Source organism: Balaenoptera physalus (assembly GCF_965194825.1).
Source record: "Balaenoptera physalus genome assembly, chromosome: 7".
Classification (NCBI taxonomy): Eukaryota; Metazoa; Chordata; class Mammalia; order Artiodactyla; family Balaenopteridae; genus Balaenoptera; species Balaenoptera physalus.
Window position 1 is genome coordinate 53,765,786 of NC_138886.1, and position 27,486 is coordinate 53,793,271.

Consider the following 27,486-nt stretch of genomic DNA (forward strand, 5'->3'; position numbering starts at 1 on the left):
TACCATTCCTTTCATTTGTTCATTTATTAGATATTAATTGGTACCTCCTTCATTCAATATAATTATTTAGGAATTTCTGCATCCAATATAATCATTATTTTAATTCTCATTTTAAAAATCATTCATGGATGGACTTCCCTGGTGGCGCAGTGAATCCACCTGCCAATGCAGGGGACATGGGTTCGATCCCTGGTCCGGGAAGATCCCACATGCCACAGGGCAACTAAGCCCGTGCACCACAACTACTGACCCTGCGCTCTAGAGCCCGCAAGCCACAACTACTGAGCCCACGTACCACAACTACTAAAGCCACGCACCTAGAGCCCATGCTCCTCAACAAGAGAAGCCACCACAATGAGAAGCCCACGCACCACAACGAAGAGTGGCCCCTGCTCACTGCAACTAGAGGAAGCCCGTACGCAGCAACAAAGACCCAACCCAAAAATAAATAACTAAATAAACATTAAAAGTAAAAATTAAAATTAAAAAAATCATTCATGGAAATGAATGTTTTATCATGTTTTTTATTTGCTAATCTTATATCTTCTTGTGTTGATTTCCTTTCCTGTCCTTTTACCATGTTAGTACAGAAAACAAACATTCTAAATGATTTCTGTCCACTAATATGATCAAGATTAAATTGCAGCTATTCTAGGGGAGAGTGTATTAACCGAGAATTGTGTCTTTTTAAATTTAGAGAATTTATATTAGAAAAATGAAGACATACGATAAAAAATTGTTTGAGAAATACATATAAATCCAAGACCAGGAGATACCATTACATTGGTGAAAAGTAAGGATGGTAAGGAGATCATTTCCACTGTACACCAAAGTAAGGTACAGGGCATCTATCTTTCTATCAAGTTGTTATTACTTGTAATAATAACAACATTTGCAGAGCACTCTGACTCCCTTTACAAACATCTCATTTCATCTTTTCAGTGATACAGAAGGCTGGCTGCTATCATTCTGCTTTTGAACTTTACTTTCATTGACGGCCCTCTTTGCTACTTTTTCAAAGGGCAAGGCCTGATCTCTTGGTAGCAGCAGAGTAACAAGCAGAGTAAGTTCATGTGCACAAAATTTAGCGAACTTTAGCAAAGCCCAGAGCCTTGTTTCCTTATTGAGGAAAAGCCACTGTTCTACCAGAGGACTCTCAAAGAAAATCCATAATGATAGTGAATCCAGATGCCTTACTCTATCCTCCACCTCAGCCTATCTGACACAACTTCCAAAGGCACACAAAGAAATCCAGGATCCAACCATTTTACGAGTGCATACAAGTAAACATGGAAAGTGCATACAAGTAAACATGGAACGTGGCACCAGATAAAGTCAAGAGAATTGTCCTTGTCTCTCTTAAACAGTATTTCTCTACTTTTCCACATATATACCTCCCTCTCCTTTCAGCCTATGCAAATGCAAAATCCAATCTCCACAGGAAAGCTACAACACTAGTTGATCAAGAATATTAGATATCAGGCATGGTCTAGAACAGATATTCTAAAATATATTTTTATACATAAATTCCTGGACCAAAGAGTACTCATGACCTAATAATATGTCATTATGCCAGTTCTTTGCTAAGTAAGCCTTTTAATATTTTGCTGTCAGGAACTAGGAAGCTAGTCTATCTAAGGAATGTTTTCCTAGACACATAACTAAAAAAAGGACTGTACAGGCAGCACCTATAAAGATGGAATAAAGTATATAGACAACTACACAATTATTTTCAACAAATTTAACTATGGAAGATGAGTGTAAAGAAAAAAGGACAGAATTATGGAACTCTAAGAAATCTAATATTAAAATTAGACATCAACGTTGAATAACACAATTTCTTAGGGGATGTGACACAGTAGTAATAAATGATATATTCATAGCTTTTTCCTCTCTTCTACCTGGTAAGGAGAATTCTGTATTTGAAAGATTAGATTCTAGGCTTTTGCTTGCTACAGTAATGATTGTGAAGAAAAACTGAAAATGGATCGATTGATTCAGGTTGAAAGAGACTAAAAGTTAACAGCAGAAAAGAAATGAAGAGAATGGGAAGATCAGGAGAAGGAAGAAAGGGATCTGCAGGTGGTTCTAGAGTTGAGAACTGGGGTAGCTGCCATATGTGAGAGACAGAGACAGAGAGAGAAAAGGGGCTTTTAAGACATCAGTCTCAGAATAATAATAATGAATACTATCACCACCAACTATGATTACTGAAACAGATGTCTAATTGTTTTGTTGTTTTGGTTTGGCGTTGGTTTGGCTTTGTAAATGTGCACCCCTTCCCCTACGTTTTGTTTTATAATTATGCTAAGTCTACACTGTCAACGCATACAGCCATTACACAGTAGGACTGTTCCTTTTCAGCCTTCATTTAATAACTACTTAATACTCCACACTAGTCCTATGCAGATGCCTCTCTAGTCTTTTTGGTTGTCCAAAGTCATTCTCTAGTGGAACCTTAGGAAGGGCTCGCTGAAACAAATTCTTTAGTAGATTCCTTAGGAAGGGCCAAGGGAATGATATTCTCTGAATTCTTGCATGCTAATCACTGTCTATGTCTTTTATATTTTTGAGGGTCAGTTTTTCTGGATATAAAAACACATTTTCTTTCTCTGAAGATCTTTAATGTCACTCCATTTTCTTTTAGCATATAGCATTACTGTCAAAAGTCTAATGATAATCTGATTTCCTTTCTCATAACAGATAATATGCTAATGTTGTCTAGATTCCTAAGGATTTTTTTCTCTTTCTTTATAAGGTCAGTAATTTTTACTAGAAAGTGCTTTATGCTGGGCATTCTAGGCCAATATAATATTTTCAGGCATAAAGTTTATTCTTTCAGTACATGTTTTCAATTATTTCATCAATATTTTCTCAACTGTAATTTTAGTATTTGTTTCTTTGTTCTGATATCTTCTTCAGAGACTCTTATGTATATGTTGCATCTTCTTTGCTTATGTTTGCAATTTTCTTTTGAATTCTTATGTGTTTTTATATTCCCTCTTACATTTTAAAAAATTTCCATTTTTCTCATTTATTTGATGTAGTTTTTGTCACTTCTATTGAGTCTTCATTTCTAAAATCATTATTTTATTTTTGGAAAGACTGGTTCAAGATGGCAGAGTAGAAGGATGTGCGCTCACTCCCTCTTGCAAGAGCAACGAAATCACAACTAACTCCTAAACAATCATCGACAGGAAGACACTGGAATTCACCAAATAAGATATCCCACATCCAAAGACAAAGGAGAAGCCACAATGAGACAGTAGGAGGGGCGCAATCACAATAAAATCAAATCCCATAACAGCTGGGTGGGTGACTCACAAACTGGAGAACACTTATACTACAGAAGTCCACTCACTGGAGTGAAGGCTCTGAGCCCCACATCAGGTTTCCCAACCTGGGGGTCCAGCAACAGGAGGAGGAATTCCCAGATAATCAGACTTTGAAGGCAAGAGGGATTTGACTGCAGGACTTCGACAGCAGTGGGGGAAACAGAGATTCCACTCTTGGAGGGCACACACAAAGTAGTGTGCACATCAAGACCCAGGAGAAGGAGCAGTGACCCCAAAGGAGACTGACCCAGACCTACCTGCTAGTGTTGGAGGGTCTCCTGCAGAGGCAGGGGATGACTGTGGCTCACTGCGGGGACAGGGACACTGGCAGTGGAGGTTCTGGGAGGTGCTCCTTGGCATGAGCCCTCCCAGAGTCCGTGATTAGCCCCACCAAAGAGCCTGCAGCCTCCCGTGCTGGGTCACCTCAGGCCAAACAACCAACAAGGAGGGAACTCAGCCCCACCCATCAGCAGACAAGCAGATTAAAGTTTTACTGAGCTCTGCCCACCAGAGGAACACCCAGCTCTACCCACCACCAGTCCCTCCCATCAGGAAGCTTGCACAAGCCTCTTAGATAGCCTCATCCACCAGAGAGCAGACAGCAGAAGCAAGAAGAACTACAATTCTGCAGCCTGGGAAATGAAAACCACATTCACAGAAAGACAAAATGAAAAGGCAGATGGCTATGTACCAGATGAAGGAACAAGATAAAACCCCAGAAAAACAACTAAATGAAGTGGAGATAGGCAACCTTCCAGAAAAAGAAGTCACAATAATGATAGTGAAGATGATCCAGGACCTTGGAAAAAGAATGGAGGCAAAGATGGAGAAGACGCAAGAAATGTTTACCAAAGACCCAGAAGAATTAAAGAACAAACAAACAGAGATGAACAATACAATAACTGAAATGAAAAATACACTAGAAGGAATCAACAGTAGAATAACTGAGGCAGAAGAACGGATAAGTGACCTGGAAGACAGAACGATGGAATTCACTGCCGTGGAACAGAATAAAGTAAAAAGAATGAACAGAAATGATGACAGCCTAAGAGACCTCTGGGACAACATTAAACACAACAAACATTTGCATTACAGGGGTCCCAGAAGGAAAAGAGAGAGAGAAAGGACCCGAGAAAATATCTGAAGAGATTACAGTCAGAAACTTCCCTAACATGGGAAAGGAAATAGCCACCCAAGTCCAGGAAGCACAGAGAGTCCGGGCAGGATGAACTCAAGGAGAAAAACGCCAAGACACATAGTAATCAAATTGACAAAAATGAAAGACAAAGAAAAATTATTAAAAGCAACAAAGGAAAAATTACAAATAACATACAAGGGAACTCCCATAAGGTTAACAGCTGATTTCTCAGCAGAAACTCTCCAAGCCAGAAAGGGAGTGGCACAATATATTTAAAGTGATTAAAGGGAAGAACCTACAACCAAGATTACTCTACCCAGCAAGGATCTCATTCAGATTGCACGGAGAAATCAAAAGCTTTACAAACAAGCAAAAGCTAAGAGAATCACCACCAAACCATCTTTACAACAAATGCTAAAGGAACTTCTCTAGGCAGGAAACACAAGAGAAGCAAAAGACCTACAAAAACAAACCCAAAACAATTAAGAAAATGGCAATAGGAACATACATATCGATGACTACCTTAACTGTAAATGGATTAAATGCCCCATCCAAAAGACACAGACTGGCTGAATGGATACAAAAACAAGACCTGTACATACGCTGTCTACAAGAGACCCACTTCAGACCTAGGGACACATACAGACTGAAAGTGAGGGGATGGAAAAAGATATTCCACGCAAATGGAAATCAAAAGAAAGCTGGAGTAGCAATATTCATATCAGACAAAATAAACTAATATAAAGAATGTTACAAGAGACAAGGAAGGACACTACATAATGATCAAGGGATCAAACCAAGAAGAAGATATAACAATTATAAATATATATGCACCCAACATAGGAGCACCTCAATACATAAGGCAAATGCTAATAGCTATAAAAGAGGAAATCGATGGAAACACAATAATAGTGGGGGACTTTAACACCTCACTTACACCAATGGACAGATCATCCAGACAGAAAATTAATAAGGAAACACAAGCTTTAAATGACACAATAGACCAGAGAGATTTAATTGATATTTATAGGACATTCCATCTAAAAACAGCAGATTACACTTTCATCTCAAGTGCACATGGAACATTCTCCAGGACAGATCACATCTTGGGTCATAAATCAAGCCTCACTAAATTTAAGAAAATTGATCATATCAAGCACCTTTTCTGACCACAATGCTATGATACTAGAAATAAATTACAGGGGAAAAAAAGTAAAAAACACAAAGACATGGAGGCTAAACAATAAGTTAGTAAATAACCAAGAGATCACTTAAGAAATCAAAGAAGAAATCAAAAAATACCTAGAGACAAATAACAACAAAAACACAACGATACAAAACCTATAAAACCTATAGGATGCAGCAAAAGCAGTTCCAAGAGGGGAGTTTATAGCAATACAATCCTACCTCAAGAAACAAGAAAAATCTCAAACAATCTAACCTTACACCTAAAGAAACTAGAAAAACAACAAACAAAACCCAAAGTTAGTAGAAGGAAAGAAATCATAAGGATCAGAGCAGAAATAAATAAAATAGAAACAAAGAACACAAAAGCAAAGATCAATAAAGCTAAGAGCTGGTTCTTTGAGAAGACAAACAAAATTGATAAACCTTTAGCCAGACTCATCAAGAAAAAGAGGGAGAGGACTCAAATCAATAAAATTAGAAATGAAAAAGGAGACGTTACAATGGACACTGCAGAAATACAAAGCATCATAAGAGACTACTACAAGCAACTCTATGCCAATAAAATGGACAATCTGGAAGAAAGGGACAAATTCTTAGAAAGGTATAACCTTCCAAGACTGAACCAGGAAGAAACAGAAAATATGAATAGACCAATCACAAGTAATGAAATTGAAACTGTGATTAAAAATCTTCCAACAAACAAAAGCCCAGGACCAGATGGCTTCACAGGCTAATTCTATCAAACATTTAGAGAAGAGCTAACACCCATCCTTCTCAAACTCTTCCAAAAAACTGCAGAGGAAGGAACACTCCCAAACTCATTCTAAGAGGCCACCGTCACCCTGATACCAAAACCAGACAAAGATACTATAAAAAAAAGAAAATTACGTACCAATATCACTGATGAATTTACGTGCAAAAATCCTCAACAAAATACTAGCAAACAGAATCCAACAACACATTAAAAGGATCATACACCATGATAAAGTGGGATTTATCCCAGGGATGCAAGGTTCTTCAATATATGTAGATCAATCAATGTGATACACCATATTTACAAACTGAAGAAGAAAAACCATATGATCATCTCAATAGAAGCAGAAACAGCTTTTGACAAAATTCAACACCCATTTATGATAAAAACTCTCCAGAAAGTGGGCATAGGGGGAATCTACCTCAACATAATAAAGGCCATATATGACAAACCCACAGCAAACAACATTCTCAATGGTGAAAAACTGAAAGCATTTCCTCTAAGGTCAGAAACAAGACAAGGATGTCCACTCTCGCCACTCTTATTCAACATAGTTTTGGAAGTCCTAGCCATGGCATGGCTAGTAGCATGTAACTGTCTGCAGATGACATGGTACTATACATAGATAATCCTAAAGATGCCACCATAAAACTACTAGAGCTAATCAATGAATTTGGTAAAGTTGCAGGATACAAAAGTAATGCACAGAAATCTCTTGCATTCCTATGCACTAACAATGAAAGATCAGAAAGAGAAATTAAGGAAACAATCCCATTCCCCATTGCCACAAAAAGAATAAAATGCCTAGGAATAAACCTACTTAAGGAGGTAAAAGACCTGTACTCAGAAAATTCTAAGACACTGATTAAAGAAATCAAAGATGACACAAGACAGTTGGAGAGATATACCATGTTCTTGGATTGGAAGACTCAATACTGTGAAAATGACTATACTACCCAAAGCAATCTACAGATTTAATGCAATCCCTATAAATTACCAATGGCATTTTTTATAGAACTAGAACAAAAAATCTTAAAATTTGTATGGAGACACAAAAGACCCCAAATAGCCAAAGCAATCTTGAGGGAAAATATTGGAGCTGGAGGAATCAGACTCCCTGACTTCAGATTATACTACAAAGCTACAGTAATCAAAACAACATGGCACTGGCACAACAACAGAAATATAGATCAATGGAACAGGATAGAAAGCCCAGGAATAAAACCCACACACCTATGGTCAACTCATCTATGACAAAGGAGGCAAGTATATACAATGGAGAAAAGACAGTCTCGTCAATAAGTGGTGCTGGGAAAACTGGACAGCTACATGTAAAAGAATGAAATTAGAACACTCCCTAACACCATACACAAAAATAAACTCAAAATGGATTAAAGACCTAAATATAAGACCACACACTATAAAACTCTTAGAGGAAAACATAGGAAGAACACTGTTTGACATAAATCACAGCAAGATCTTTTTTGACCTACCTCTTAGAGTAATGGAAATAAAAACAAAAATAAATAAATGGGACCTAATGAAACTTAAAAGGTTTTGCACTGCAAAGGAAACTATAAACAAGATGAAATGACAACCCTCAGAATGGGAGAAGATATTTGCAAATGAATCAACGGACAAAAGATTAATCTCCAAAATATATAAACGGCTCATGCAGCTCAATATTAAAAAAACAACCCAATCAATAAATGGGCAGAAGACCTAAACAGACATTTCTCCAAAGAAGACATACAGATGGCCAAGAGGCACATGAAAAGCTGCTCAACATCACTAATTATTAGAGAAATGCAAATCAAAACTACAGTGAGGTATCACCTCACACCAGTTAGAATGGGCATCATCAGAAAATCTACAAACAACAAATGCTGGAGAGGGTGTGGAGAAAAGGGAGCCCTCTTGCACTGTTGGTGGGAATGCAAATTGATACAGCCACTATGGAGAACAGTATGGAGGTTCCTTAGAAACTAAAAATAAAACTACCATGCGACCCAGCAATCCCACTACTGGGCATATACCCAGAGAAAACCATAATTCAAAAAGACACATGCACCCCAATGTTCACTGCAGCACTATTTACAATAGCCAGGTCATGGAAGCAACCTAAATGCCCATCAACAGATGAATGGATAAAGAAGATGTGGTACATATACACAATGAAATATTACTCAGCTATAAAAAGGAACAAAACTGAGTCATCTGTAGAGACGTGGATGGACCCAGACGGTCATACAGAGTGAAGTAAGTCAGAAAGAGAAAAACAAATAGCGTATGTGAACACATATATGTGGAATCTAGGAAAATGGTACAGATGAACTGGTTTGTAAGGCAGAAGTAGAGACACAGATGTAGAGAACAAATGTATGGACACCAAGGGGGACAGTGGGGGATGGGGGTGGGATGAACTGGGATTGACACGTATACACTAGTAAAATAGCTAATAAGAACCTGCTGTATAAAAAAATAAAATTAAATTAAAAAAATAAAATCATTATTTTATTTTTAATTATTTATTTTATTTCTAATTACTTCTTGAATCCTTTCATTTCACTTCTGAGTTTTTCTAATTCTGATTTATGTTTATTATTTCATGTCCTATATAATTTCCTTAATGTCTCTTGTCTTGCAAATTAATCTTACAGACATATTTTTGGAACATATCTTTACACCATGCTTTCATTGTTGGTAGGGATGTTATTATGTCCTTGACCACCTTTTTTCTTCGAGTCATTCTGTATGGGATTTGACCTCAATACTCTTCTGTTGCTCATTTTAATGTAAATATCATTTTCCTGAACTTTTGGAAGGATGGTAATTACACATATAGTTTTATAGGAAACTACTAAACTCTTTTCCATAGTGACTGTGATATTAAACATTCATATGAGCAATGGGCAAATAATCCAGTTTCTCTACATACTCAACAATGTATGGTGTTGTGCTGTCACTATTTTTTCCTTTAGACATTCTTAAAGTTGTGTAGTGCTATCTCACTGTGGGTTTAATTTGCACTTCCCTAATGGCTAATGATGCTGACCATCTTTTCATGTGCTTATTTACCATCTGAATATCCTCTTCAGTGAATGTCTGTTTATATCATTTACCTGTTTTCAAAATGGATTGGTTTTGTTTTGTTTTGTTTACTATTTTTGAGAGTTCTTCATATATTGTGGATATGGTCCTTTATCAGATAGGTGATTTGCAAATATTTTCTCCCATTTTGTAGTTTGTCTTTTAATCCTCTTAATAGGATTTTTCACAAAGCAAATTTCTAGTTTTGATAAAGTCCGATTTATCAATTTGTCCTTTTATTGATCATCTTTTGGTGTCAAACCTAAGAACTCTCTGCCTGAGTCCCTTGACCTTGCTAGTTCTATGGTTTCACTACCTCTTAACTGGACAACTGTGACAGTCTCTCCACTCTTATCTGCTCTGGCAACTGAAAATGAGTTTGCACTACTCCAAGCTGCCAGATTACAATTAATGAAGCACAAGTGCAGTCACTACAATGCTCTGCTCAAACCTTCAAAGATTTCCCCACTGAATATTAAACAACAGACTCTCCTGCCTGGAACTGTAAATCCACAGGTATCTTTCCTGTTTCTGCTCAACAGATCCACAACCCCCTAAAAATATACCATACTCCAGCCAGACTAATTACCAGCTGCTGTACAAGAAAAGCTTATAATTATGGTGATAGTAGAAATGTGAATTGGAAGAGCGGAACTTCTAAAGCGATCCAGAAAATCAATTCTGCCACTGAAAACACTGCCTAACTTACCAATGTCCATTTTAAACACCACCACCACCATGGCACCTTTCCTGATTGTTCCCAACTGGCATATGTTATCTCCCTCATTTCACTAAGCCAACAGCACTTTGAACCTCTGTGATAGCACTTAGCTTATTCTGCCATTTTCAGCCCAGTCTTAACCATTTTGCAATGTGTCAGACCTTCCATGGGTGGGACTGTGTCCTCTTTATCTTTGATTCCGCTGGAGGACCTGGTACGTAGCAGGGACCATCAACTGTTAACTTGGCTGGAACCACCATCAGCATCACTCCAGTTCGGACACGTCTGGCCTACCTGCCATATCCACTGCCGAAAACAAAGGGCAAGGACAAACTCGACTCACCTTTCTAGACTCTGAATCAGCTTAAACGTATTTTTTAACCATTCTCTCTTTTTTTCCACATCCTTCTCTCCACACATAACCACAGCAGAAAGAACAAATGAACACTGAAACCAACTTCATAATGAAATTTTAAACACCTCTGCGGCCAATATTTTCAAATCAGAAGGAAGTAACATTTCATACTGCCTTTAATGAAGGAGTATGCCACTTCTCTAACAGCTTCTCCAGGAACCTACTGCTCCCTCAAATTTATTTGCAATGCTTGTCTGAGTAATCCTGCAGCTCTCCCTGCAATTTCTCAAGGTGTGAAAGTGACTAGATGCCAGAGGGCCATGGTTACTAGGAATTCTAGGAAAAGGAGTACTGGATCTTGTTCTTCTTTTAATCTCAATTTTTCCCTATCAAATAAATGTCTACTGTTTCCAGAACAGCACTCAGAACAAAGAATATGATTGATACATGCTTACTGAATTAAACAACTGAATCAGTACAGTTACAGAAGCCTTGGTCACTTCCTAAACCACACAAAAACAATGAAAATGAAATCTCAGAGCATTACAGATATCAAAGTGTCAATCAAACACTTGGTATTTTCAGTTGACATTTTTTTTTTCAACTCTGGCAAATGGTTTGGAGCTTTTGACTAATGAAATGATTTTCCAGTTATGATGTAAGATCAAGAAAAAATTCACTTCCTCATTTTTCCACTAAGAATGGAAAATTCTTAATTCTTCCTACTTTCCCTGAAGAAGCTGGTCATCTCAGATTTAAATTTAATTTCATTGTGAATGTCTCTTTAGAGTCTAAACTAAATATTATGGAATCTACTTTCTTTCTGGGAAGAGTTTTCTCAGATCACCAGCTTCCTCCTTGTGGTTTCTAGAGACTATAAACTATTCTCTTGAAGTTAACTCAACCAGGGATAATTGCTCTGGTGTGGATTCACTAGCTATAACAACAAAAAAGCAAGAGCTTCCAATGAAAGAGTATAAAATAACAACTCTGCTGTCAAGAGCTGCTGTAGAGATTCATTTTCGGTTTTGCCCTGCAGCAGATGTGGTGGAACCAGATGTCTGCAAGCCTTGGTTTGGGGATTCAATCAAACATGCACACGCAGCTAACATTTATGAGCATCTGCTATAACCCAGTCATTGCTGATTGACATTAGGGAAGATGCAAAGATAAATAAACTGTAGCCACAGGCTTGAGAGAGCTCACAGCGCAAGAAGAGGTCTGTTCAAATGTTATGGCACTGCAGAGAAACAAGCAACTAATTTTGCCTGGGAGATCCCTCATAGGAGACATTACACGGGACTTGAGCCTTGGAAGAAAAGAGCTTTACAAGCAGAAAGGAAAGAAGGGAGAAAGGTCATTCCAAGCAGAGGAAACAGCATATGTATTGATACATAGGCTAGTGAATGAGTATGTCATGAATGAGAATGGCAGATCTGGAAGTTCCACTTCATTTGCAGGTGGAATAATGAATGTTAATACATCAGTCTGCAGAGGGCAATTGGAAAAGGGATTTTTTAAAAGTTTTGATTTGCTGCAATTAATGCTGCCATTTTGACTAACAATAGTTGCTCAAAGTAACAGAAAGAGAATCGGGTGACCCACCAGCTAGCCACCTTGGCTGAGCACTTTCACACCTTTCACCTCATTTGTTCCTCACTGCTGTGTCATGAGATGGGGTTCCTTATGCCCATTCTATAAACAAGAACATGAGGCTCAGAGTTATTGGGGGATTTGCTTAAGCTGACCTCAGTCTGTACTGCTTCAAATCTATTCTCATTGCTCTACCTTATGTAGCTCCCTTGACAAGTGAAAAGAAAGGGGAGAAGGACAGAGAAAGGCATTTCAGATTTTATACCAAGCTCTTCTTATCAAATTATTGACTCAAAAGACACTAGAGGTCATCTTACCCCACTTGCTCATTTAATAAATGAGGACTTGAAGCCCAGGTTGTAAAGTGATTTGTCCAAGACCATATAGTTAGTTAATAGCAAATCTGGGGCTAGAACTTTAACATCTTCCATTAGCCTCCTTGCAATTGGAAATCTGCAAAGTTGGAATTTTCTTTAGTTGGTTACATTTGCCTTAAAACCCTTATTCAAAAAAAACCTTAAATTATCTGTCAATTTAAACACACACACATTCACACTCCACACAGCCTCCTGTACACACTAATGATTACCATAGGTTAGAGAAGAGACCAAAGGATGGTCAGGCAAATCAGAAACTCTTGGCAAATGAGAAGCAGCTCTTGTGTAGTTTGGAAAGCTTACTGCAGAGACACTCCATGGTGACTGGTCTTTTCTACCCAATGGAAGAGACTGCGAAAGTCTCTCTTGCGTGTGCTGTAATAGCATTGCTCAGCACCACTGAAGTTCTGTTGACTTTGTTGCACTTCTACTATTACTGCCTGGAGAAATCTGAGAATGTGCTATCACCTTTCTTTTTACCTGTAGGTGGCAAGTAATCTATTTGAGGGTCAAGATTCTGGATGTTATCGTGGATGATTTGCACACTGAAAGAGAAATATAGTGGGGAAAATTAAGTCCAAGGTATCCCTTTACCAAGTAAAGGAGGAATCTCTTATTGTTAGTTAAGCCTAGAACTATAGAGATGAAAGAACTCAAATTCCTCTGTTGCCAATCAAAGTGTGCTCCATGGACCAGCAGCCTTATCATCACCAGAAGTTTGCTAGAAATGTAGACTGTCAGGCTTACCCCAGATTCTGCATTAGAATATGTATCTTAATCAACCCTAGATTCTGCATTAGAATTCGTATCTTAATCAAGACCCCAGGATGACTCATGAACAAGAAAGTTTAAGAAGGACTGTTCTAACCATCCAAAAATAAGGATTGTCTATCCTATTTTTTATGTCATGCCACGTATTTCCTTTTCATATTCTTTTCTGTTCATTTATTTATATGTGCCTATATGTTTATATGTTCATTAATTCATATGTGCCTATATTCTCAGCACCTTTGCTATTTGAAAAATAGAGTTCCTAGAAGTGAATGCTAGACCTCAAAATATCATTAGAACGATTAGACATTTGACTAAGTCTCTATTCCATTCAAAAGTAATTTCTAACACCACTAAATTAAGCTTAATTCAATGATGGCTTCAATTACCCTTGAGAAATAGATAATTGAATGTTTTTGGTCTTTTGCCTGCATAAAGGTTAAAGTAGATTCCTGGTACCAAGTACAATGTGGTAAAGGGGAGTTTCCCCACACCAGCAAGCAATTCCCTGGACACCAGCAGAGTGTCTCTGACACTATCTACCCAGAGACAGTATCAGATTCTACTGGTTAAGGGTCCACTCTTACCAGATTGCCCTGCCTCCAACCCAGCCCACTTCAGATGCCAGTCACAAGCCAAGGTTGTTACCTGTGCTTCTGACCAACTGGCTACAGATCACAGGTACCCACAACCCCCTCCTTGGATTCCATTAATTTGCTAGAGCAGCTCACAGAACTGAGAAACATTTTACTTAATAGATTACCAGTTTGTTTTAAAAGGATACCAGTCAGGAACAGATGGAAGAGACGCACAGGGCAAGGTATGGAGAAAAGACACAGAGCTTCCATGCCCTCTCCAAGCTCACATCTCCCCCAGCACTCCACGTGTTCACCAACCTGGAAGCTCTCCAAACCCCATCCTTTTGGGTTTTTATGGAGGCTGCATTACACAGACACATTTCATTCAAACTCCAGCTTCCCTCCCCAAAGGTCAGAGGATGGGGCTAAAAGTTCCAGCCCTCTCACCACATGTTGGCTCCGTTGGCAACCAGCTCCCATCCCTAGGTGCATTTCAAAGGTCACCTCATTAACAAGCCCAGAGACACTTTTATCACTCTCAACACTTAGGAAATTCCAAGGGTTTTAGGAGCTCTTAGCCAGGAACTGTGGACTAACACCAAATATATATGAGAAATGTATTTTAGTCATCTGAATGACCAACTCCATATTTCTTATAAATCACAGTATATCACAAAGGTAAGACAAGAAACAATCTAATTAGTCACTGAGTGAATTCAGCTCTGTTCCACCAGCTTTTACAATAATCAATGACTTGGGAGGCATTTCCAATTTTCTTAATGGTATTAAAAATTTTTAAGAAGCATATCAATGAAAAAATGTTGCCTGCCGCAATAAACAAAGGATATTGCAGCCCTCAGCCACTGCAGCCACCCTCAGCGATGCACCCCGAGGAGACTCTGGATGGGAAAGCACGGGATACTGGCCCCAGATAGCTGAGGTGCATATAAAAAGAATGATTTCAGTGAGCCCAGACTCTTGCACCTTCCCATACACAGAAAAGCGCTAAATTCCTTAACTTGAGATATGATTTTCTTTAATTAACAGTAATCTTTTGATGTTCTAACTACCTGTTCTTTGTTGCAAAAACTCCTATGTATCCTGGTTCCTCCCTAACCTCTTTGGAGCAGTCCCTCAGAGCTATCTGAGAGGCTGTGTCCCAGGCTTAAGTCCTCAGTTTTGCCCTGAGGAGAATAAAACATAATTCTCAACTTTTAGGTTGTGCATTTTTTTTTCAGTAGACAAGCGCAAAGGCAGTTAATGTTATGTTTTTCAAAATGGTTACTAAATAAACAGATAAACCGTCTAAAATTTTTAAATGTGCAATACTTTCAATATTCCTTTAATTAGGGAGCAACTAGGAAATGTTTTCCTAATGCCATTTAATACAGCAGATCTTGATTTGGAATTTTCCAAGAAATCCTAGGTTTGAAGAAAGGGTGACAAGATGACCAAGAGGGCTCTCACTGGCAATCAAATCGTAATTTTGCCCCACACCTTCACTTTATACAGGAATTCTTGATTCTTTTATAAAAGGCACTAAGAGACTTGATCCAGTACAGCAGTTGTATTTTTACTGCAGTCACAGAAGGATTCCTAATGTTTACATCAGCATGTTTTTATAGAACACAATGCAAATTTTTAAATAATTGAATTACTTTTTAACTTTACAAAGCACAAATAAGTGAGGACAGGATGGTTTACATTCAGTAGTTGTGTTGATACAATTGGATAAACATTTGAGGAATGAAAATCATTACATATTTACCTCTTATTTTTCCCCCACACCCCAAAAATTAAAATTTATTTGTAAAAAAAAAAAATAGGGGCTTCCCTGGTGGCGCAGTGGTTAAGAATTCGCCTGCCAATGCAGGGGAGGTGGGTTTAAGCCCTGGTCCAGGAAGATACCACGTGCTGCGGAGCAACTAAGCCCATGCACCACAACTACTGAAGCCCGCGTGCCTAGAGCCTGCGAGCCACAACTACTGAAGCCCCGCGCACCTAGAGCCCGTGCTCCGCAACAAGAAGCCACCGCAATGAGAAACCCACGCACTGCAAAGAGTAGTCCCGGCTCGCCACAACTAGAGACCCAACACAGCCAAAAAATAAAAATAAATAAAACAAATAAATTTTAAAAATAAACTATAAAGATAATAGAAGAAAATATAGGTAACTTGCCGTATAAACTTGGGCTGCAGAATATGTGTATACATTTTCTAGGTATGATACCGAGGTCAAGAGCCATGGAGGAAAAAACCAAATACATCTGACAATCTATTCTTTACAAGCTCACAAACTTAAGACAACTTACAAAATGGAAACATGTCACAATATATAATGAAAGGACAATATCTTTAAAGACCCACAAGCAGAGAAGCAACATTTCTGTCTATCAAATTCGTGAAGATGTTTTTAGTGAATGTGGGTTAAAATACAGAGAAATAACACTCATACGATGTGAGTGTAAATGAGAGAATATTTGGGGAGGACAAATTGATAAGATATATCAAAAACTTTAAAAGTAATCATGCCCTCTGACCCAGTAATTTCAGGCTGGTGAGTTTATTCTTAGAATATAATAAAGACTGTGTGGAAAGATTTAATTACAATTCATTCATTATAGTGCTATTTGTACTTTCAAAAAATTGGAAAATTTTAAATGTCAAGCAATAGGGGATTAATTAAATAGATCAGGGTACTCCACATAAAGAACACCATAAAACTGTCAAAAATGTTAACATGAATAGTTGTTCCTCATATATTCAAAAGAATAAAATGTTTTGTGTAACTCTAATTTTATAAGGAAAAGAATTATAGAAAAGTATCTGGAAGCATAGGCACTGAATCTTTAAGAGCATTTTTTTCTTGTGGGTAGAATTACAGGTTATCTTCTTGTCCCTGTTTTTGTTTTTGTTTTTTTTTATTTTTCAGTAATTAATATGCATAGCTTTTTTCATAAGACAATAAGATTTATTTTTACAAAAAGACAGATAAAAATGTAGTATATATCTCAGATGCCTTAAAGTGGTAGTAATCACTTAGTATTACATTGAATTGAAAAGCGCAGAAAATGAATCATATGTATGTACAACACTACACTGAAATTCCCCTCTAGGGAATTATTAGAATGCATCTGGCATTGAGTTCGGTAAATGCATCATAAAGAATGAGAGTATCAAGGCTAAGTGTGACTGTCTTCCCACATTTCTCTAAAAATTCTCATAGGTTTTCAAACAAATGAGTGCAAGTTCATATATTGTATGGTGTTTACGCATATCTTCCTAATTCACTATTATTTAAAAATACCATGCTGTATTTTGAGTAGTGAGCTTTCCTAACTTAACCATCTACCTTTTTTTCTTAACTCGAAATCTTTATCTGTTTAATTTTTCTGATAAATCCAGAACGTGAAACCTGTGTACAGATGAGACACTCAGTGTCCAGACACTCACGAAGGCCACTCTCTGAAATACCGCTAGACAAAAATGTATCTCCCCTGCTTTTTGTCTTCTACCATATTTCTAAATTAAAGTTTCCATCACCAAAACACTTGGTGAGGACCAGTCTTCAGACTGTAGATCTGTAACCCTTGAAATACTTTGCTAAAACATCTATATACATACATATGCTTATATTCATAAAATATATAATATGTATTTGTGGGTTTAAAGTTGTAGTTGACAATAAAGAGTAAATAATTGATGGTAATTTGGAATGTGTTTCCCATCCAATTATCAAATCATACAAATTTTTTTACCTAGATCGCCTCATGTATTGTACGTTTGTATTGGGTTGGCCAAAATGTTCTTTCGGTTAGTGAATATAGTGTTCAATAAAATTCTTGGTGAAAATCATAAATGTGTCTCTTATTTTTACGTAAAACTGAACGAACTTTTTGGCCAACCCAGTAGAAGTAGATTAAGGTATGCCCTAATTTGACTATGTTCACAATTCTGTGAAAATATTTCTCATTGTAATTAGTCCTTAAATCACCCTGGGGAGGTAAATTAAGAAATAATTATATTCCATCGTGGACCTAGAAATAGAGCCCCAAGTTATTATCTTTTCCCTTATATATAGTTCAGTATTTTAATTTATTTTTTAAGTTGGTTTTTAGTCCTTATATAATGTTACACATAAAAATTAACAGGAATGTTTACAGGCATAAATTCAATTCTGAAAAGCAAGCATAGGCAGGCGCTATAATATTCCAGGCTTTGCTAATTAAGAAGGTAACAAAGAAGAGCAAGAAGAGTTTCTGCCCTCCAGGGGCTCACAGTCTCAACTTTAAAGTGCTGTAATATAAAGTATAACCATGAAGTGTTAAGGTGACAGTGCGTGCAGACGAAGAGCACCTGCCCAGACTAGGAGGGGAGGGGAGGTGTTCCAAGGGACTTCCAGGAGACGGTTCTAAATTGAGGCTTAAAAATAACTAGGCAGAGACGCGAGAATGAAATTATCCAGGCAGAAGTAAGAGCAGGTACAAAGGCACAGAGGCATAAAGAAGCGGGGTATGTAGGGGAAATGACATTAGTTTGATGGAGCTGGAACACAAAGGGCGGGGCCAGGAAAAACAGGAGGAGGACGTTGGCAGGAGCTTCATATACCATGTTCTTCCATCAGGCTTTAGCTGAAAGAACAGAAATCTCTAACTAGATTAAACAAAAGATATTTAATTTAGAGAAACAGGGCTTAGAAAATCATTGGAAGAGTTTTGTAAGCAGCTTCTAGGCTGACCCTTAAAGAGCAATCTCCACAGCAATCCCTCCCAAATGACCCTCCAATGAAGCCACCATCTCTGCCATAATCAGAAACCAGAGAATCTAGAAGCTACCACTGCAGCTGCTGGCTACAGGGCTACGCAACTTCAGCTGCAACTGATGCCAGCAAAATGGGTGCTTCAGTCCTAGCTCTCAACACCAGATCCTGGGAACTCTGCTGCCTCTGCCACTAAAAAACATAATAAATTTAAATTCCAAATGTGTTCATGGTGGAAAGATCAGAAACATTGCCTTTGCGTCATTTCTGGCTCTTAAAAAAAAGCTCTCCCAGATCCACCTGCTTGGTGGAAACTCTCCAGCCTCTAGCCTGCATGAAGGCTTGCTACAAAAGTTAAAATGGATTCAAGTCATCAAAACCATGGTCTTCAGCACACCCTGAAAACGAACCTGGGTTTCATCAAGGATTTTTTTTTTTTTAAGATGTAATTCACATACCATTAAATTCACCATTTTAGAGTGTACAATTCAGTGGGTTATTTAATTCATAAGGTTGTGCAACCCTCATTACATAATTCCAGGACTTTTTCACTACCCTAAAAAGAAACCCCATACCCACTCTCAGTCACTCCTTATTCTTTCCTTCCACCCTCTGCTAAACACTCGTCTGCTTTCTGTCTCTATGTATTTCCCTATTCTGGACATTTTGAAAAACTGGACTCATGCAACATGTGATCTTTATGTCTGGCTTTTTTCATTTAGCCTAATGTGTTCAGGGTTCATCCATGTCATAGCATATGTTAATACTTCATTCCTTTTTATGGCTGAATAATAACCTAATGTACGGAAATACCATCATTTGTTTATTCATTCATCAGTTTATCCACTGATCAGTTGGGTTGTTTCCTATTTTTTTTTTTTTTTTTTTTGGCTATCATAAATAATGCTGCTATGAACATTCCAGCACAAGTCTTTGTTTTAACATATGCTTTCAATTTTCTTGGGATTACATCCAGCAGTGTAATTGCTAGGTCATATGGTAACTAAGTCTAACTTTCTGAAGAACTGTCAAACTGTCTTCCACCACAGTTGCACCATGTTACATTGCCACCAGCAATGTATGAGGCTTCCAATTTCCCTACATCCTCTCCAACACCAGTTATTATCTGTTTATTATTATTATTATTATTGCTATTATTAGATTATCATTATTATTGCCACCCTAGTAGATTTGAAGTGATATTGTGGTTTTGATTTGCATTTCCCTTATGACTAATGATGTAAGTAATCATCTTTTCATGAGATTACTGGCCATTTTATATCTTCTTTGGAGAAATGTCAATTCAAATCCTTCCTCCATATTTTCTCCCATTCTGTGTATTGTCTTTTCACTTTCTTTTTTTTTTTTTTTTTTTTTTTTTGGCACAGGGCAAATGACCCAGTTTCTTTTTTTTTTTTAAATTTTATTTATTTATTTATGGCTGTGTTGGGTCTTCGTTTCTGTGCGAGGGCTTCCTCTAGTTGCGGCAAGTGGGGGCCACTCTTCATCGCGGTGCGCAGGCCTCTCACTATCGTGGCCTCTCCCGTTGCGGAGCGCAGGCTCCAGACGCGCAGGCTCAGCAATTGTGGCTCACGGGCTTAGTCGCTCCGCGGCATGTGGGATCTTCCCGGACCAGGGCTCGAGCCCGTGTCCCCTGCATTGGCAGGCAGATTCTCAACCACTGCGCCACCAGGGAAGCCCTCACTTTCTTGATAGTTGCTTTTGATGTGAGTTTCTAATTTTGACCAAGTCCAATTTATGTTTTTTTTTTAGTGGCTTGTGTTTATAGGTATCATATCTAAGAAATCATCACCTAATCCAAGGTCGCAAGATTTAAGCCTACATTTTCTTCTAAGAGTTCCATAGTTTTAAACCTTACAATTTTATCCATTTTGAGTTCATTTTTGTATATGGTGAAGCAGTCCAAATTCTTTTTTTCTTTTTATGTGAATATCCAATTGTCCTGGTACTATGTGCTGAAAAGACTATCCTTACCCCATTTAATTGACACCCTTGTCAAAAATCAATTGACCATAGATGGGTTTATTTGTAAACTCTCAAGTCTAGTCCATTGATCTAAATGTCTATTCTTATGCCAATACCACACTGTCTTGATTACTTATAGCTTTGTACTAAGTTTTGAAATTGAGAAGTGTGAGTCCTCCAACTTTGTTCTTTTGCAAGATTGTTTTGTCTATTCTGGGTCTCTTACATTCCCATACAAATTTTAGGATCAGTTTATCCATTTCTGCAACAGAAATAATTGGATTTTTTACAGAAATTGCACTGAATCTGTAGATAAATTTGGTGAGTACTGTCATCTTAATAATATTTAGTCTTCCAATATCATCTTAATAAAATTGTCTTCCAATCTATGAACACAAGATGTCTCTCCAATTATTCGTCTTAATTTCTTTCAACCATGTTTTGTAGTTTTCAGTATAAAAGTCATACACTTCTTCTGTTAAATTTATTCCTAATTATTTTATTCAAACAATTTAAAATTATCTTCAGATTGTCCAGTGTATAGAAATGCAACTGATTTTTGTGTGTTGATTTTGTATACTGCAAACTTGCTAATAAACTCCCTTACTAGCTCTAACAGCTTTTCAGTGTATATGGGTTCCTTAGGATTTTTTATACACAAACAGAAATATTTTTACTTCTTCCTTTTCAGTTTGGATGCTTTGATTTCATTTTCTTGTTTCAGTCTCCTGTACAATGTTGAATAGAACTGGTGAGAGCAAACATCCTTGTCTTGTTCTTGATCTTAGGGGGAAAGTTCTTAGTGTTTCACCATTAAGTATGATGTTAGCTGTGGTCACCAAGGATTCTAAGCAGGAGACGGAAGAGTTACAAGATTGGAAGCATAGAGATGCAGGTTAATACGGGGAGATTCACTTTCTCTGCTTTATAAACTAAGGTCAATTTTATTATCATAATGTTCCTAGTGTCTGCTAGGTTTCTCAGTCTATTATCTCTCTACACTCTAGATTCTGTGCAAGGAAGAGACAGTTTCTAGCCTCCTCTTTCCAATGAGAGCACTTTTCTCCCAGCCCTCCACACCACCAAGAAGACTAAGATGCTACCTCCTAGTCCCAGTCACTAAGAGAACACTTCTCCAAGAAAACTTTATTGACCTCTTTGTTGTCACAACCCCAAGAACTACAGAAGAGAATAACACCCAGTGGCCCCACACCTTCCAGCTGGTGCCCACTCTCCTCACATTCAGGACTGATCCCATTGTGCTTCACCTTCCCATTGACCTCATGGAGTACTAGAATTTCAAGCCTCCCAAGTCACTCATTTATCTGGCCCAGTATCCCGTAATTCCATGGCCTCCAACACCCCGTCACTATACCCCTGGTCTTTTCCTCCATAACCTTGATCTTGTATTTGAAGTTCCCCTCATCCTCTTGTATACCAGAAACCTGGCTGACCCATAATGAGCTCACTCTGCAGGCCTCTCAATTAAAAGCTATTTTCTTTCTGACACCCCTTAGGTATTACTTACCTATTGCTGGTAACAAATTACCACAACCTTAGCGGTTTAAATTGACACAAGTTTATTAGTTCATAGTTCTGTAGGTGAGAACTCCTTTACTTCATGACTGGCTCCTTTTTCTCACTCAAATATCAGTTTCAACATCACTTCCTAATAATAAAGCCTCCCCGCTGCCCCCAATCATTCCATCTTTAGTCTCTCAGTGACTCCCCATCACATTAACCCTATTTTAATTCTCCACGCAGCTTTATCATTGTCTGACTTTTAATAAATTAGTTATATATACTATATGCTCTCCATTAAAATATTTATTGGAAGCTTTACCCCCCCCTCATCAGGTAACTTTACCAAATTTATTAATATACCTAACAGTGTTTTCAGTTGATTCTAGGTAAATAATCTGATATTTGAAAACAATGATAATTCTGTGATTTCCTTTCTGGCACCTTTTAGAAAAAACTTATTTTATTGCCTAAAATTTCGATGACACCATGGAACAAATAGCAGTGAGAGTAGGCATCTATGTCACATTTTTTTTACTATTAGATTAACATCTCTAGTTTGACCATTTAGTATGATGTCTGCTATGGACTTTTGATACAAATTCTTTACCATATTAAGGGAGTTTAAATTTTTAACATTGTTTACTAATATTTTTATCACAAATGAAGCTTGAATTTATGTTTCCAGCATCTATTTATATTTTCTTCTCCTTTAGTCTATTAATGTGCTAAGCGCAGAATTTTATTCACAGATATTCTATCCCTGCATTTCTTTGACAAACTGTCTTAAATATTGTTAATTATTGTTCTAATAAGCTACTGTGTTTCATTTGTTAAGAGTTTAGTATATTTTCACACCTTTATTCCTATGGAAGATTAATCTATGGTTGCTTTGCTCTTTTGCCATATTTGGCTGTCAATGGCATGTTAACTCAAAATGAATACAGTGCCTCATGAAATTGACCAAAATACTCTAACTCTGGATCAAGTTTAATAACACTGTAATTATCTTTTTTCTTAAGGATTTGGTAAAAGACTCCCAATTAACTACCCCACTTTAGTAAAAAATGACACTTAAAATTTTTCTCCAAAATTATCTCCTTCTTTATCTTTTGGAATGCTCTCCAAATCATACACTGGTTTCTTGCTTGATCAAATTGCAAACTGAGGTTTCTTAGTTCAATCTACCCCAAAACAAGGAAGAGGGTGAAAGGGCAGATGAAAAGGTAAGCTCTTGGTGATTCTACTTCAAACTATATTATTCTCTTTATCACTTCTAGAGAAGTCTAAAAGAGTAAATGCAAGATTATCTGTAAATCTGCTGTTTTCTTGTCCTTGTCCTTTGAGCCCAGAGGCAAGGATTGGTTATGGATTGGTTATGGATTAAAAGCTACTTACTCTCAGTGTAGACCCCTGGTTTCTGATATTTGTCAAGTTCCCACCATTCAGCTACTGAGAGAGCCAGGGTTCTGAGGAATTAATTCCATTAATACTTTCCCATCAATCAAAATGTTTCTTTTAACCTATTTCTTTTTAAAAGTTTTATATCATGCTCTTTTCAACTTGTTCCTTACTAATCAAATACCACTTTTGAAGTACATGACTTATTGCTTTATGGTTTCTTTTCTAATTAGGAGCAACGTGGGCCTTAAGAATAAATTGATCCTACTGTATAATACTGCCACCACGAAAAGCTTCTGAAGAACTATTAATTGGTGTAGATCAAATAATTCCACATAGCACAATACTTCAGTCACTTTGGTTTACATTTCACAAATAATTAATCTTGGAAGACACACAAGGAGGTTGTCCTGCTCAAACCCAGCCTTCTGGATATTTTAATGAGTCATAACTGTGGTGGATATTTGGTTGCACCTGCTTTAATAATTTTTCCAGACTAAAATTTATGTGGTCATGCTATATGGAGTAGAACTTTCGGTCTTGGTCTATACATACTGACTCTATGTTAGCACAGATGGAAATTTTTCTCTTATGATAATATTGATCCTGCCTTTGAGTCTCTACTCTCAACTGTTGCCCTTAAGTTCACTTCCAAGCAGAATATGTGTGCATGAGTGCATAGGTAAGCAATGGAACGGAGTAAGGCATAGAGACTAGTTCTACTCGGGCATGCAACCTTCTCCCTCAACCCCATTTTTATAAAAGAACGCCAACTATGTGCCTAGCTCAGCTGATAGTTAAAGCACATGACTCTTCATTCAATGGCTGCACAAAAGGACCTTACTCAGAAACATAATTTTGAACTCCTTCCCAATATCTATCAAAATATGGGCTAACAGTAATATTTTTAAAATATGTCTGCCAGCCTTGAAATTCTAATGTCCGCCTCTATATTAAGGCAAATGATCAGAAAGATGTATATCACACATCCATCCTTCCTTTGATACCTCTCCTCTTCCCCTTTCCATTGTCCCATAGTCTCCCATATAGGAGACTGTGAATTGATTATTCTTCCATCTTTACATAGATGGCTTAGAACTAAACTTGACGTACACCCTTAGCAAGTCCATAGCACAGAACCATGTTTGCTGCCCTTGCCTTAATACTGATACCATTTCATATCTTTACCCTTTTTTTCCTCTTTATCTTTCTTTCCTACTGGAAATTAATTTTCTTACTGTGTATTATTCAAATCTTTGAAGTCTCTCTGATTTCATTATGAAATAGAATGGGGGGCACATAAATAGCTGATCTCCCTGCTTCCAAAATTGCTAATACTTATTCTCCCCGTGGATGTTGAGTGAATTTTCCAAAATAAACTTTTTATCCTGCCACTGCTCTCCTTAAAACTCTTAGAAGGCTCTCCATAATATGTGGAACTGATTCCAAATTCATTTGCATGGGGCCTCTAAGACCTCTTTCTTCAAGCTCTTATTTCTTATTTAAGAACCAACATGGCATAGGAGTTAAGAGTTCAAATCCTGGTTTCACCAATAACTGGTAGCTGGACAAATCATTTAACCCATCTAACCTCGGTTTCCTCATCTATGAAAAGGCAATAAGAGTAACTGCCACACAGGTTGTTGAGCAGGTGAAAAGAGTTGTTATATATAAAATACTAAGATGAGACTTAGTAAGTGCTTAAAGCATATTAGCTCTTGCTATTAGTTTTTACTGCCTTCCCCATTAATTGTGATCTGTTCCTGACAAACTATGTGCAGTGATCTATAGTTCTCTCTACATTAAATAATTCCCACAACTTTCTGTGTTATGTACCCAACCTTTGCCCATCTATTCTAGCAGGTGAAATCCTCTTTTGCCAGAGCCAACCCAATTATCTAACCTCTCCAAATAGATAGATAGATAGATAGACAGACAGACAGAGTCTTCCTATTCCCTACCCAACCTTCCTATACAGAAGAGCTGAACTGAACAACTCTTTCTCTCACTACTATACTCTGTGGAGTCCTGTATTAAAGTACTAAGCTCATTGCATTTCAAATATGTATTTATCTATTGGCCTCTCTTACTGAATGGTGAGCTCTTGGAGGTTCAAGACTGTGACCTAATTACAACTTCATCTCCAGAAGCCAGCACAGTGACTAGCCCAGAGTAAGCTCTCAATAGTATGAATAAGTGAATGAATAAATGAATGAGAAACTGAATGAATGAATGATGGAACCCTGCTAGGTATAAATAATGTAAACAAAAGAAACAATTCATGAGAAGAAGCAATAAAGGGGATTAATGATTAATGGTTTGGGGGGAAAAGAAAGTAGACTATGTTTTAGCAAGCAATACAAAAATATGCTGAGGCTTATGAAGATCAAATGGGTAACAATGCACATTTCATTTTAAAGTCAGTGCATTTCTAAATGGTGAAGTGCCCATACTGGATAAGTGTCTGCCCCTAAGTAAATTTAATCTGCATCTCTATAGGTTGTACACATTATATATGCTCTGCGTATATTAATAATGTTAGTCTCTTGAAAGTTACTCAAAATTGCATGCTCAATAAGGTGAGGAAATATTTCTACGGCAAATTTTTGTGGTTAATTTTATGAAACGAACTCTTCTTCACAGAAGATTTATTTCATTGCAGCCCTCAGTGTGATATGGTCACCCTGGATTTACCCTGAGGCATATATATCTTTCCTCTTGTCTGCCTCAAGGCCAACATTCAGTATCTTCAAGGGAGTTACTGGAAGCTGCAAATGTCACCTATGGCCAAGGGGCCATCAAGATCATTGTTCCATCTAGGAATATATGATCATGACCTCTTTAGAACCAGATTCTAACCAATATATTTTCATAAAATTTCTCTTTCAATAGGTCCATTCCAAATATGTCGATAAAATAGAATCTTACCTATTCAATTAAAAAATCGTAAGTTCCCCCAAAGCATATACTTACAAAGAAAGAAAGAAGGAAGGAAGGCAGGGTGGGAGGGAGGGAGGAAAGAAGTCAGAGATAAGGAAAGACAGAGAGAGAGAGAGACAGAGAGCAACAGAGGGAGAAGGAGAGGAAGAGGGAGAGGGAGAGGGGGAGGGAGAGGGAGGAAGGGAGGGAGGGAGGGAAGGGGGGAGAGAGAGTGGGGGAGAGAGAGGGTGGGGGGAGAGAGGGGAGAGACAGAGAGACAGAGAGACAGAGAGAGAAATTGGATCAGAAGGCCATATTCATTTTTTTGGCTGGATCAATTAACTGCATGAGTTATTAGATTTTAAAATAAATCGGTTATTAAAAGTCCAAATATTAAAAGATTATTGATTATCACACTATGAAATAATTTAATCAAAAATTTCAAAATAAAATTGTTAATTTCTTCAGTTTTTCTGGATTAAGGCATGCAAGCTTGCTGAGGAAGAGTAAAATACTTTTCCATAGCCAAAATGTTTTTAAAACTCACTACTTCACTATCAACAGAAAGTTCCTCAAATGTATTTTTTCATCTTATATCTTATGTTCTAAATTCAAAATACACCATACAAAAGAAACATGAAGACATCATAAGTGTACAGCTCAAGAAACTTTCACAAATTCAACATGTATCCAGCACCAATATGAATAAATGGTACAATCCAGCAGCCCCACTCATGCCCACTCCTGAGTCTCTTTTCCTGACTTGCTATCCTGACTGTTGTTACCATAGATTAGTACTGCCTGCTTAAAACTTCACACAAATGGAATAACACTATGAACCTCTTCTGCATCTGTCTTTTTTTTCTTTAATTATAATGAGATTCTTTCATATTGTATGTAACAATACTTAATTCCATCTTATTGCTATAAAATATTCCATTTTATGAAAAGTTCATAATTAAGTTATCCATTCTACTGTTGATGAACATTTAGGTTGTTTT

General features: G+C 37.4%; 1 protein-coding gene and 1 long non-coding RNA gene across 12 annotated transcripts in view; both read right to left on the reverse strand.

Moving 5' to 3' along the window:
• The window catches only part of LOC309664904 (histone-arginine methyltransferase CARM1-like), a 291,386-nt gene that overhangs the window by 189,967 nt on the left and 73,933 nt on the right, over nt 1–27,486 (reverse strand). The window lies entirely within an intron of this gene.
• On the reverse strand, nt 19,515–26,642 carry LOC309663604. The gene is made up of 2 exons (XR_014265364.1): nt 20,364–26,642; nt 19,515–20,009 (listed from the first exon to the last, which is right to left on the reverse strand). It is a non-coding gene; the product is annotated as an uncharacterized lncRNA (long non-coding RNA).